The sequence below is a fragment of the Magnolia sinica genome, chromosome 15 (assembly GCF_029962835.1).
Source record: "Magnolia sinica isolate HGM2019 chromosome 15, MsV1, whole genome shotgun sequence".
Taxonomy (NCBI): Eukaryota; Viridiplantae; Streptophyta; class Magnoliopsida; order Magnoliales; family Magnoliaceae; genus Magnolia; species Magnolia sinica.
The window spans coordinates 22,862,419-22,868,056 of record NC_080587.1 but is presented as its reverse complement, the minus strand read 5'-3'; the positions used below and the strand labels follow the sequence as shown (position 1 = coordinate 22,868,056).

The 5,638-nt window shown below is 39.6% G+C and overlaps 1 long non-coding RNA gene across 3 annotated transcripts; it reads right to left on the bottom strand.

The window, feature by feature from the left end:
- Positions 1-330: 330 nt before the first annotated feature.
- LOC131228037 (uncharacterized) lies at positions 331-4,127 on the bottom strand. Of its 3 annotated transcripts, XR_009162696.1 has the most exons (4): positions 3,980-4,127; positions 2,566-2,691; positions 2,234-2,329; positions 1,800-2,043 (listed from the first exon to the last, which is right to left on the bottom strand). It is a non-coding gene; the product is annotated as an uncharacterized LOC131228037 (long non-coding RNA). The 3 variants fall into 3 exon arrangements; XR_009162697.1 differs by lacking the exons at positions 1,800-2,043; positions 3,980-4,127 and adding an exon at positions 331-1,793 and having other exon boundaries at positions 2,566-2,971; XR_009162695.1 differs by lacking the exon at positions 3,980-4,127 and having other exon boundaries at positions 2,566-2,962.
- Between the last annotated feature and the right edge of the window lie 1,511 nt (positions 4,128-5,638).

The window sequence follows — 5,638 nt, the reverse complement described above, 5'->3', positions numbered from 1 at the left end:
ATGAAGATCCATATATTCAGGAGAATATTTATACACAATGGGGACTTGCATTCAATGACAATGGAACAATGTGCCTTTTCTAAGGGAAGAGATCCCAATATATGTGTACTCAAGTGGGTTCAGGTGCTCGGGTGGTAGACTCTCGGGAGTTTCAACACACGGTCAAGGGATCGAGCATCCATAGGTGGTGAAAGCCTACTATGGCGTGTGTGTGCGTGTAAAAAAAAAAAAAAAAAAGGAAGTGGATTCAGGTGCATGTATGAACTTCCAAATTCAAATGTAACTTCTAACAAAATCTAGTGAACATGAATTCAGTGTAGAGAGCAGATATAAAAGGCAATATTGGACCATTGACCTTTCTTTGAAGGCCATAAATGAGGAAAGTGGGGTTAGAATCAGCACGAGTGCAAGCATAATCCAAACACAAAATAGACCAAGTCCTCTAGGCACAGCCAAATACAGTTAGAAGTTAAGCAATTTAAGGCCTATACATGAGGCATACAAGGATGTCAACAGATCAGGTCCTATAATCCCCATGCCACAGTAATACGTCCGAGCCTTGCCATGTCACTTGCAATAGCTGCACATCAAGAATGTCATTCTTGCAAACATAGTTTTCTTATGTGAGAATCTGCAAATACAGAAGGAAAAGAAAAAAAAAAAGTGGGATCATGTATCCCCTTGTTTTAACTTATGATGATGGTCCACTAACGAAAATGTTTAGAGTGCCAAGATTGGAATGATTTGTAGACTTTGATAGAATGATAATTCTAGCGCATTGCCTAGCAATAAAATATTAAAATTCTTCTGAATTAATTATGTAGAAGGTCTTGACTGTTAGGAACATGGCTTTATGGTAAGATGATGCAATAATCCATCTGATTTGCCCCACCATGGATATTTGGCTTCATGGTCAGATGATTTGGACAGTCCGGCTAATTTGCACCAACAGAGATAGCTGTCAGTCCAGCTAATTTGTCAAGCAATGGATGTCCCACTTGAAAGGAATTTGTTTACATTCTGTTTGCATTTGTAATGTGCAAAATGGAGATTTCTGATCTGGTTAGCCATAACAGAGCATTTGCCCGTTTACCCTCACCTATCTGAATCAACTAATACTCGTCCCTGCTCCCTGTGCATCAATTGGTCCCCATGGTCTGTATAGATGAGTTGGAACAATTTTGCAGCCCTGAGATAAAAATAGATCCACTAAACATAATATAGTAACAAAACAGAATAGCCACCTACATAAGTTTGCCATTTCTATCATGAAACCTTGCCAACAAATTTAGCCAAGGCAATCTTCACAGTTCGACCCATCTTATGGACAGAGCTTGCATCTCGCATCTATGTACCAAAGCATCATGATTTAAGAACAGAATCATCCCACCCTTGAGAAGTTCAACACGAGGAAAATGATACTTCAAAATCCAACCCCAGATTTCTCAATCTGGGACTCATAAAAATTCAGCAAGTCCATATCAGCAAAGAAACCCAAATAAATATCCAGCTAATCACTATAATTGCAGTAAATGAGAATCTATACAAACATGATCTGTAATGTGATTCTGTCAATGGAATTTTTCACAAATAAATCAGAAATCTATTGATGAAAATAACGGGACCATTTGCTGATCTGAAAGTGGACTTTGCACCAGAAATTAACAATGGAGTGATAATATGAAGATGAAGAACCTTAGTGCAAGAAGTGTTCATTGCTGAAGTACCATTGAAGCAAGCAATCATTCACTACACCACACATTCCATAGCGAGTACAACAAGTTCAAAAACACCTGCAGATGATTCATACATGCCTTATTTATTATAAGAATCAAATACCATAGTATTAGTCAAGTGATGAAAAATTGGAAATGGAAAGGGAATCAAGGGTGGTAAAACTAAAAATATGAAGAGAGATGAAAGTGCCTGTAATTGGGAACTTTCAAAGACAGGGATCCTAATCTTGACTACTCATCCTGTGGGCCCTATGTCATGGAGTAGCTGTAGTCCAAAATTTGGTTTGATTCCCTATCATCAGTCCACCTACAAAGTATACCTATCATAAGAAACTTGAAGGTAAAAGAAAAAAGAAGTAACTAATAAAGCAGCTTTTTTTTTTCAGGATTTGTGGTATTTAATGCAATTTTTTTTAAAAGGATATGAGGTATGTAAAACTAACTTTATAAATTCAAGGCCAAAGACAAGTTAAGAATGAAAATTGCATCTTACAAACCTTTTCTGCTAGTGCTTTGGTAAGTGATTGCTGCCATTTCATATGGTACATAAAAACCAACCCGTCCAATCCATTTAGCCTCAAGCTCCTTCACACCTATGACAAGATGTGAGAAAAGTGCTCATGAATGAATAAAGTTAATCTTGAGTGTCATAACTATTTTTTTTTTCAGATCACTTCTTCTTATTGTGTATTCTTATGATAGCAACTATAACAATAGGAGCAGAAACACTAGCAATAAAAAGAAGTGACAAGTCATGACTACTATCTTAAAACTTTCGCAAAACATCTAGAAGAGATAAAAGTACAAAGAAAAGGCATGAAATTCTTACCTGGAGGAGCATAGCCAATTTTTCCCTTGATACCAGTTGAGCTGGTTGGATCTTGAGAGGTATTGCTGGCAGAATTAGTAAGGAACCTTTCTAATCCAAAATCACCCTAGTCAAACACATTCAACTCTACCAAAAGCAATTTTAGGATATTAGAATCTTCCAAAAACACTTAAAAACAACAAAAAACAAAGAGGATTAATGCAATTCTTCTAATCAATACATATTCCGCAAGGCAGTACCACAGATTTTTCTTCTTCACGAAAGGCCTATTTAGAACACAGGATTAAATGGTATGGAATTGCATTATATGAAATTAACACGTGTCTAGAAATACCAAGTATTTTGACCGTTTAATCCCACATGTGGGATCAAATTCTTCCTTTGTGAGAAATACATTGTATTAAGTATACATTGCCGTTCATTTGGCGGACCATGAAATTGTAATAACATACCAGATTTCACAACTGATGCTAGTCACCTATATGCATGTGTAACTCGAATGTCACGTGTAAAGGGCACGTATGGATGAACAGCTGGATAAAACACATGCATTAACATAGGACCCAAAAATGTAGTAAATTTCAAAATCCGCTAGTATCTACTATTGGCACTAGATGATATGATACTAGGATTAATGCAATTCTTCCAATCATTTCCAAACACCATATGAATTTGCATGGGATCAAATGCAATTCCATACCACCTAATCCCACCTAATACCATGCACGGAATAAGCCTAAAACAAGAGAAACAGTTTGAGTATTATTTTCACTCTTTTCCTTTGTGGTTTTCCATTGCTTACATCGATTGTGTGCGGTGTTTTTCCATTACAAAAAGGTGATATAATTGTACAAGTCTATTATTAATTTCTCCTATGAAATACCAATGCTTTAGTTTCCCAATCAATGGCCGATATCACATGGCCTTCTGCATTCATAGGACCATGGCCACAGGATGAAGCAGCACCAACGGTGACAAGAACACCATCAGTTTTTCTCAAGTCTTCACCAGGTTACATGACCTGCAACAGCACTGCAAACAATACATATGTTGTAGCTTACAAGTGTTCATTAGGTTACAGTAAACGTTTGTTCCAATAGCAAAGAGCATCATCCAGATAACACAGTTTTAGGTGAGGAAATCGGTTGCGTACCGCATGATCAATGGCTCTTTAGATAGACGAACCAATAGAAGATTGAGGGGAACCTAATGCGTCTGAGGTTAGTAAAATGGATTGATATGTGGTTAAATATCAGTGGTTCTGATAGGCATTCTTGAACCTAAACAGATCTTTAATGACCATCTACACTAGATTCTGCTTATCCTATATGTACATGTGATTACATTGAGTGTGATAGATCAGAACAACAACGATATGTAGCAGGCCACAAAATTATGTTTTTGTGGAAGTTACCTTATAAACAGGCCCAAATCCACCCTGTCCGAGCTTATTTGCATCCCAAAAATTCTGTAGCAACAGAAACACTTGTAAAACTGATTAGTTGCAGCTCAGGATCTTTGTTCCGCCCTTCCCTAAACTAAAGCAATAACACTTCCTGCTCTCTCTCTCTCTCTCTCTCTCTCTCTCTCTCTCTCTCTCTCTCTCCCCAAAGAACAGAGAATAATGGTTCTTAAATATACTCATGATGGAGGGATAAAAGACCAATAGTTCCTTTCCAATGCATTGTTTCCCAGCATGGATGAATGCTCTGGCCATGATCGGAACCCATTTTTTACCAGCATTGATGAATCTGGAAATCGTGTTTGGACCTTGGAAATCAGGGTTGCTCAGGCCGTGATCAGAACCCAGCACCTCTGACCTGACGAGCGGACGAAACCCTAACCACAACAGATCAGGGCATTGCCAAATCCGGCAACCTGATTGCAAGAATCCCAGATCTGTCACCAGAATCTCGAATTTGTCGCCAGCAGCAACATTGCTTCACTGTTTACGCAATCTGGCAGCAATGGCAGCCAGAGGATCTTTCCTCGCCCTGGAGGATTGATCGGAACCATCCCTGAATGGCAGACCCGCATCTACAGTTTATATATAATAAAAAAAAAAAAAAAACTCGTTACCGGTGCTGCTGCTGTGGGATTGATAAGGGAAAACCGATCGACAACCATCGATGATGGTCCTTCCATATCCATGGCTGTCAGTCCCGAACCCATCTCCCATCCAGCGATAGCGGTAGCAGCAATGGCGGAATGCATCTCCGGCAGCGATTTTTCCATTTTTTGGTCGCGTTTCGTTGGGGTCGTCACATCCATGAAATCTAACTGCCCCTAGGGTGATAGATGGTGGAGACAGCAACCCACCTCTGCCTCTCCTCTTTCCACATCATCTGATTAGTGGCTATCCTGCGGCAGCCGATTTAGGCTGTTGTGAGGTTTGACAATGCCATCGTCATCTCCAGCGACGGCGGTGCGTCGGTCAAGGGTCAAGGGTCAAGGATCAAGGGATAGGGTCGAGCGAGGGAGGTAGAGGGGACGCGGATTTCCTGCGAAACCTTTCGCAGGAAGTTCCTGCCCAGGGAACCCAGGTAAGGCGCACCGTGATGTTTATATGGCATCCACCCTGTCCATCCGTTTTGTGAGCTCGTTTTAGGCTATGAGACCAAAAATGAACAGGATCCACGACTCAAGTGGGCCGTACTAAAGGAAAAAGTGGTCAGAGAAATTCCTACTGTTGAAACCTCCTTAGGTTTTACCGTGATGTTTAAATGTCACCCATACCATTAATAACGTTTTTCCTATGGGAATGAACTGAAAAAAAAATATATATATATATATATATATATATTATTAGAATGATTCAAAACTTCTATGACCCATGAATAATTCAACTTTCGACATTCAATTCTCACATTTTTGGCCCACTTGAGAATTAGGTACATTTCATTTTTGGCCACATGTCTTAAAATGAACTCACAAAACGTATGGACAGAGAAGATTTCTCAAAATCATGACAGTGGGCCCCACCTGGGTTCCAGTGCAAGAACTTTCTGCGGAAGGCTTTAGCAGGGAATCCGTGTCCAGGGAGAGGGAGGGTTTAGGGCATGTTTGGGCAGTG